This window comes from Rutidosis leptorrhynchoides, chromosome 5 (assembly GCF_046630445.1).
Source record: "Rutidosis leptorrhynchoides isolate AG116_Rl617_1_P2 chromosome 5, CSIRO_AGI_Rlap_v1, whole genome shotgun sequence".
Taxonomy (NCBI): Eukaryota; Viridiplantae; Streptophyta; class Magnoliopsida; order Asterales; family Asteraceae; genus Rutidosis; species Rutidosis leptorrhynchoides.
In genome coordinates this window covers 279,380,791-279,389,999 of record NC_092337.1, presented here as the reverse complement: position 1 = coordinate 279,389,999, position 9,209 = coordinate 279,380,791, and positions in this window count along the sequence as shown.

Here is a 9,209-nt window from a genome sequence, read left to right as displayed (position 1 = left end):
TTACTTTAGTAAAACCATAAGCTATGAAACTTCATTATAAGCTCTTGTTTACAACAAAATTGGAAGAATATAAGCTATAGAAACTTAGATCCAACATAAGTGTATGAAGTTATAACTAGAAAGCTAAACTTCCATGTTCTTGAACTTACAAAGTTTAACTTTAGTTTCAAGAATAATGAGATCAAGTTTAACTAGTAAAACTTGACCAAAGTAATAATTAAAATACTTACAAAAGAAAGAAATAAACTAATGCTGCAAGTATTATGTTCATGTTTGTTTCATACTTAAGAAGATTCAAATCAAAGTTTGGATCTTAAGAAAATAAACTTCAAGTCCACAAAACATGAACACAAGTAAGCTCTCAAGGCTTATGAGTTTTAGATCTTTATAACATCTTAATTGTAGAACCATAAGTTATAGAACTTAGATCCTTGTTCTTGTTTCTTCATCAAAAAAAGATGGAAATAACAAGATTACATGAAGATGCAAGCTAGATAACTTGATCGCTAACAAAAACAAACAACAAGTAACAAAACAAGTAATTGATGATGATACTTGTGCTAGTAATCAGTTTTAAGGGAGAAAAAGAAAGAAGAAATAAAGTTGTTACTTACAAAGTTTGAGAGAAAAAGATGAGAGAAAGAAATGGTGTAAGTATGTGTGTGTAAAAATGAGTGGAATACTAGTAAATAAGTAACAAATAAAATGAAACTTGAACTCCCTCCATGGAGCATATGGCCGACGGTTTTCAAGGCCAAAAGGGGAAGGTCAAAAGCTAACTTTCAAGTATTGGGAGATGGTGTAAGCTTAAAATGGATTAAAATTAAATTGCAAGGGAAAAAGGTGTAAGCATGCTTGAAGTATTTGTCTCTTTATTTCACTAATTAATCTAGTTTAAGCCTTAAATAGTTACTAGTGATATAGTGGGCTCACAACTAGTCCATTAAGAGAAGTAGGGTGGGCTTCCAAGTCCATTAATACAAGCCCAAGTCCAAGTAAGCAACAAATTAAATAAAAGCCCAAGTAATTAACTACTTGCATTAGTTAATTAAAAATGATTAATAATAATTAATTATGAATGTAAATAATATTCTAAATATTATTCGTGAAAAGCGTGTGTCACAAAGACAAGTCGTGACATGGAAAGTCAATTAAGGTGTTAAGTCCATTAAGGTAACTAGTAAGCATTAGTAAACACTGAGCTTAATTAAATAAGCCCTTAAGCCAAGTAATTGTTATAATAAATAACAATCAAGTTTACGCAGTCATAATATTCTAATTACGACAAAAGTTTAACGTGTACCAAGTACGTATCTGGTTTAAAACGATAAGCGGCACCAACGGTCGTAAAAGCATTCGGTGATCAAGTTAAGTGATTACACACTTAATAGCACGTTGTAAGATATTAACGAAAGTAATTAATCATGATTAAAGATCCCAAAGCATAAGCTAGCTCAGTACGCATAAATATACAGTTTCGTGAAAGCACAAAGCACGAAAGCAGGTCGAAAAAGCTGGGTCGTTACACCTACGCTGCCTCATGTTCAGTTGTTTCTGATTAAATATGTGTTGAAGACTTTTGTGGTCGGTATATATAATACTTTTGACCCCATATAAGTAGTGCCTCTAAGTCTTTATTGCAAAAACAACCGCGTCTAATTCCAAATCATGCGTCGTATAATTCTGCTCGTGAATCTTCAATTGTCTAGACGCATAAGCAATTACCTTCGTTCGTTGCATTAATACACAACCGAGACCTTGCTTTGAGGCGTCACAATATATCACAAAATCATCATTCCCTTCAGGTAATGACAATATAGGTGCCGTAGTTAACTTTTTCTTCAACAATTGAAACGCTTTCTCTTGTTCATCCTTCCATTCAAATTTCTTCCCTTTATGCATTAATGCAGTCAAGGGTTTTGCTATTTTGGAAAAATCTTGGATGAATCTCCTGTAATAACCAGCCAGCCCTAAAAATTAACGTATGTGTCTCGGAGTTTTTGGAGTTTCCCACTTTTTAACGGTTTCAATCTTTGCTGGATCCACTTGAATACATTCTTTGTTCACTATGTGACCGAGGAATTGAACTTCTTCCAACCAAAATGCACACTTTGAAAACTTAGCGTATAGTTTTTCTTTTCTCAGCAACTCTAGCACTTTTCTCTAATGTTCTTCGTGCTCTTGATCATTCTTCGAGTAAATAAGTATGTCATCGATGAAAACAATGACAAAATTGTCAAGATATGCCCTACACACTTGGTTCATGAGGTCCATGAACACAGCTGGTGCGTTAGTCAATCCAAACGGCATAACCATAAACTCGTAATGACCGTAACGCGTCCTAAAAGCAGTCTTTGGAATATCATCCTCCTTCACCCGCATTTGATGATATCCAGAACGTAAATCGATCTTCGAATAAACCGACGAGCCTTGTAGTTGATCAAATAAGTCGTCGATTCTTGGTAATGGGTAACAGTTCTTGATCGTAAGTTTGTTCAACTCTCGGTAGTCGATACACAACCTGAATGTACCATCTTTCTTCTTGACAAACAGAACAGGAGCTCCCCATGGTGATGTACTTGGTCGAATGAAACCACGCTCTAAAAGTTCCTGTAACTAACTTTGTAATTCTTTCATTTCGCTGGGTGCGAGTCTATATGGAGCAGGAGCTATTGGTGCAGCTCCTGGTACAAGGTCTATTTGAAATTCAACGGATCGATGTGGGGATAATCCCGGTAATTCTTTCGAAAATACATCAGAAAATTCTTTTGCGACGGGAACATCACTGATGTTCTTTTCTTCAGGTTTAACTTCCTCGATGTGTGCTAGAATGACGTAACAACCTTTTCTTATTAGTTTTTGCGCCTTCAAACTACTAATAAGATTTAACTTCGCGTTGTTCTTTTCTCCGTACACCATTAAAGGTTTTCCTTTTTCACGCATAATGCAAATCGCATTTTTGTAACAAACGACCTCTACTCTCACCTTTTTCAAACAGTCCATGCCATTTATTACATCAAAACTCCCTAACTCGATTGGTATTAAATCTATCTTAAATGTTTCATCACCCCGTTTAATTTCTCTATCCCGACATATATTATCTACTGAAATTAATTTACCGTTTGCTAATTCGAGTAAAAATTTATTATCCAAAGGCGTCAATGGACAACTTAATTTAGCATAAAAATCTCTACTCATATAGCTTCTATCCGCACCCAAATCAAATAAAACATAAGCAGATTTATCGTCTATAAGAAACGTACCCGTAACAAGCTCCGGGTCTTCCTGTGCTTCTGCCGCATTAATATTGAAAACTCTTCCGCGGCCCTACCCATTAGTATTCCCCTGATTCGGGCAATTTCTAATAATGTAGCCCGGTTTTCCATATTTATAACAAACAGCGTTGGTATTACTTGCTCCGACACTATTCGTTTCGACATTACTTGTTCTGACACTATTTATTCCTTTAGTTCTATTAAACCTTGGTCCGTAGACCTCACACTTTGTTGCGCTATGACCATTTCTTTTACACCTGTTGCAAAATGTCGTGCAAAACCCTGGGTGATTTTCTTCACACCTTTGACATGGCTGTTTTTGGTTTTTGTTGACGTTGTTGTTATTGAGGTTGTTATTGGGATTGTTATTGTTGTTAAAACGGTTGTTGTAGTTGTTGTTGTTGTTGGGACATTTTTTGTAGTTATTGTTAGGATTGCGGTTATTGTTGCGATTGTTGTTGCGGTTGTTGGGATAGTTGTTGCGATTGTGGTTGTAATTGTTGTTGTTGTACTGGTGACTCTTGTCACCGTTTTCCTCCCACTTCCTCTTGAGTTGTTTCGTGTTGGCTTCTTCGGCCGCCTGCTCTTTAATTCTTCCCTCAATCTGATTTATGAGTTTATGAGCCATTCGACTTGCCTTTTGTATGGAAGCGGGCTCGTGTGAACTCACATCTTCATGAATCCTTACTGGTAACCCTTTTACAAACGCGTCGATCTTCTCTTCTTCATCTTCGAACGCTCCCGGACACAATAGGCACAACTCTGTGAATCGTCGTTCATATGTGGTAATGTCGAACCCTTGTGTTCGTAACTCTCTAAGCTCTACCTTGAGCTTATTGACCTCGTTTCTAGGACGGTACTGCTCGTTCATCAATTGCTTAAATGCTGACCACGGTAGTGCGTAAGCAGCATTTTGTCCTACACTTACTTATGGCAAACACTGATTCGACCTTCTCGGTCCATCGTTTCAATCCGATCGGTCCTTCGGTTCCATCAAATTCCAAAGGTTTGCTGGCAGTGAATTCTTTTTAGGAGCATCCTACACGATTTCTTGCACCATTAGCTGCATTGCTAGATTCAGAGTTATTGTTGGTATGTAGCGCAGCCTGTACTGCGGCTATGTTTGCATCAAGAAAGGTACGAAATTCCTCTTCGCTCATATTCATGGTGTGTCGAGTAGTCAGTGTCATTTCCTTCAAATAGTCAATGAATCAAGCTATTCATACAGAATATTAAGAGTAGTCAATAGTATTTCGTAGCATAATATGAACTCGTTTATAAAAGCTTTTTCTTCATATTAGCGTTTTATAATTTATAATTCGGGTAATACCTACCTGTTAAGTTCATACTTAGTAGCTAATATACAATTCAACTACTACAATTCTATATGAAAACTGATCATAATATTTCGTGTTCAACTTATATACAATATCTTACAAACTTACAATACCGTTATTTTACATATAGCATGGAACATAGCACACAGAAATTTTGATACAAGACAGTTTTGAAGATAAATCTAGTTAATTCGCAAGTCGTTCGGCAAAGGCAAGAAAGACACGTAATTCATAAGTCCAGAAACAAGTCATGCATTCTGGTTTTACTAAGACGACTTCCCATCCTTGGTCTTATGAGAAGTAACCGTTATGACCGTTGGCTAGACAACATGTTGTAATGTCGTCAAAAGGACGAGGGTTACGTAATGCCCAACAGCCTCGTAACAATCTAAAAACTTTGTCTCTCACCCCAACTACTGAGTCCGTCACTTGTGGGAATGTTTCATTTAATAGTTGTAATCCAATGTTCTTTTTCTCACTTTGGTGAGAAGCGAACATCACTAACCCGTAAACATAACATGCTTCTTTATGTTGCATGTTAGAAGCTCTTTCTAAAGCATGAAGTCCTATGTTGGGATAAGTGGAGTCAAAATAGGTTCTCAACCCGTAGCGTAAAATTGCTTCTAGGTTTCCCGCATTTAATGCCTTAAAGAAAATACGGCGCAACTTATGGTCTCCCCAATGTGATATACCTCATCTATCAAAGGAAAGTCTTTTATTAACTAAGGCATTCATGGAACGTCTTTCAAATGTTTGACAAATTAATTTCGCCATAAATAGTTGTGTCGATGAATACTGACCGACTCTAGATAAGATTTCATCAATCATATTCCCTGGTAGGTCTTCTAAAATATTTGGTACTCTATCCTTAACGTCCATTTTATGTTTTTATACTGTAAAATAAACAAGGATTAGATTCGTAAAAGATAATTAACAGACAATACAAGCAATTTTTACATAGAACATAAAAGTACAAGAACACTACAATACATATATTACACAACATGATTACAACCCTCTAATCTGAATCACTGGTTTCTTCTTCTTCGGACTTGGTTCGTTTTCCTAATTTTCTAGGGATATATGATGTTCCTCTAATACGAGCAGCCATTTTCACAAATGGTTTAGAAAAACCATGTGGCTTAGAGGTTCCCGGGTTATTGTTACAATTTAAGAAGTACGGATGTTGACGATACATATAAAGTTCATTGGGGTTGAAATCAGGTTTTTCTATTTTGATACCTTTTCCCTTATGGTTTTCTTTTGCTTTTTCAAATTGGGTCGGGGTAATTTCTATAACATCATCGGAATCCTCATCGGGATCCGATTCATCAGAAAATTGGTAATCTTCCCAATATTTTGCTTCCTCGGCGGAAACACCATTGACCATTATTAATTTTGGGCCATTGGTTGAAGATTTTCTTTTATTTAACCGTTTTTCTGTAGTTATTAATATTTCTTCCTCCGGTACCTCCTCTTCTTCCGGTTCCTCTTCTTCCGGTTCCTCCTCTTCCGGTTCCTCCTCTTCCGGTTCCTCCTCTTCCAGTTCCTCCTCGGGAATTTGTGAATCTTCCCAAAATATATTCGACTCTTCATTATTATTAGACGAGTCGATGGGATTTGTACTAGAGGTAGACATCTATCACACAATATCAAACATGTTAAGAGATTAATATATCATATAATATTTTCATGTTAATAATATATAGTTTCCAACAAAAGGGTTAAGCAATCGTTTTTAAAGAAAAACACTGCCAAAGTCCAGACTCACTAATGTATCCTAACAAACTCGATAAGACACACTAATGCAAATTTCTGGTTCTCTAAGACCAACGCTTGGATACCAACTGAAATGTCCCGTTCATATCGATTATAAATGTTTCATATTAATTGATCTCTTTGCGAGGTTTTGACCTCTATATGAGACATTTTTCAAAGACTGCATTCGTTTTTAAAACAAACCATAACCTTTATTTTATCAACAAGGTTAAAAGGACACCACCTAGATTATCAAGAAATGATAATCTAAAAATATCACACTTACACACGACCAATACATATTGGTTTACAATATTAATATGTTACAACAAAGTAAATCTCGAATGCAGTTTTAAACAATATTATACAAGCATGCTGACACCAAATCTTGTCCATATTTTAGCATGCAACAGCGAAAGCTCTTAATAATCACCTGAGAATAAACATGCTTTAAACGTCAACAAAAAATGTTGGTGAGTTATAGGTTTAACCTATATATATTAAATCGTAATAATAGACCACAAGATTTCATATTTCAATATACATCCCATACATAGAGATAAAAATCATTCATATGGTGAACACCTGGTAACCGACATTAACAAGATGTATATAAGAATATCCCCTATCATTCCGGGACATCCATCGGACATGATAAAAATGAATTCGAAGTACTAAAGCATCCGATACTTTGAATGGGGTTTATTAGGCCCAATAGATCTATCTGTAGGTTTCGTGTCAATTAGTAGATCGGTTTACTAATTCTTAGGATACCAAGCAAAAAGGGGCATATTCGGCTTCGATCATTCACCCATATAATGTAGTTTCATTTACTTGTGTCTATTTCGTAAAACATTTATAAAACTGCATGTATTCTCATCCCAAAAATATTAGATTTTAAAAATGGGACTATAACTCACTTTCACAGATTTTTCCTTCGTCGAAAATAAGACTTAGTCACTGGTCGATTCACGAACCTATAACAATATGTATATATACATCAAAGTATGATTGAAATATATTCACAACATTTATTATGTTTTAAATTTATTAAGTCAGCTGTCCTCGTTAGTAACTTACAACTAGTTGTCCACGGTTAGATGTACAGAAATAAATCGATATATATTATCTTGAATCAATCTACGACCCAGTGTATATACGTCTCAGGCTAGATCACAACTCAAAGTATACATATTTTTGGAATCAACCTCAACCCTGTATAGCTAACTCAAGCATTACTGCATATAGAGTATCTATGGTTGTTCCAAATAATATATATACATGGGTCGATATGATATGTAAAAACATTGTATACGTGTCTATGGTATCCCAAGATTACATAATATGTTAGAATACATGTATAATACAATATAAGTTAGCTAGGATATGATTAATATAGATTTGTTACCAATTTTCACATAGCTACAACAAGCAAAATTATCCAATCTTGTTTTACCCATAACTTCTTCGTTTTAAATCCGTTTTGAGTGATTCAAGTTGCTATGGTTTCATATTTAACTTAAGTTTATGAATCTAAACAGAAAAAGTATAAGTTTATAGTCGGAAATACAAGTTACAAGTCAATATTATAAGAGGTAGTCATTTCAGTCGAAAGAACGACGTCTTGATGACCATTTTGAAAAACATACTTCCACTTTGAGTTTAACCATGATTTTTGGATATAGTTTCATGTTCATAAGAAAAATCATTTTCTCAGAAGAATAACTTTTAAATCAAAGTTCATCATAGTTTTTAATTAACTAACCCAAAAGAGCCCGCTGTGTTACTACGACGGCGTATGTCCGGTTTTACGGTGTTCTTCATGTTTCCAGGTTTTAAATCATTAAGTTAGCATCTACACTATACATTAAAAGAAAACCTTAATTGAGATATCAATTTTTCCCCTCTTAAATCTCAACCATTAGATTGCCAAAAAGACTTAGACTACCCTCTTAATCCGACCCTTCATTTGTATTATTGAGCAATAAGTCCCATTTAACTTTTAAGCTACCCTAAATGCCCTTTAAACAATAAACATTAAACATACGGGAGAAAAAAAATCTGAATAGGGGTCACTACATTTTCTTTTTGATACGCCATTTCAACAAAATTCTCTAACCCTAATTGTTTCCCTAAAATCGTCCCCTATTGATCTACTTCTATTCATGCTCACTAGGTGATGCACTTCAAATCCTCGCATCGCTATCCACGCTCACTGCTATCCACACTTTTCTCTGAATAATTCTCACGATAATTGGACTCATGAATCAACAATAGTTTTAATTTTCCAAATTTAAATTATTGATGTATAAATCTTTCAATCGATGATTCAAGGTAAGTTTATGTACATTATTTTCAACCCTAAATTTAATTTATGTAGTTATCTGTAACATGTCCTGAATAAAATCCCTAATTATAATTGTTGGATGAACAGGTGTTTGTAGCCAACCATCTATCTAGATGAATTCAATCAGACGCAAGTAAGGTTTTATTGATCGATTTCATATATCCAAATCTGTAAGTAAAGTTCCGTTTCTTATTTGTGTTTATCACAACTCTTTTAACAGCTCACAGACTTGCTGATGTCAGAATTCTTGTGAATAATCTATCCTTAAGGTTTAGTTTGTTTGGATCTTGGAAATTTGATGCAGAATTTTTGTGTAACGATTAACCATTTGTGAACATGGCGGAATCAGTTGTGATCAATTTGAAATACAATTTCTCATAAGCTGTATTTTATTTATATGACGTCTTTGTAGTTATATATAATAACCCGACTTATTATAGGTGAAACCATGTGACAGCTATGACCAAGCAATTTTAAAGGAAATTTGCTGGG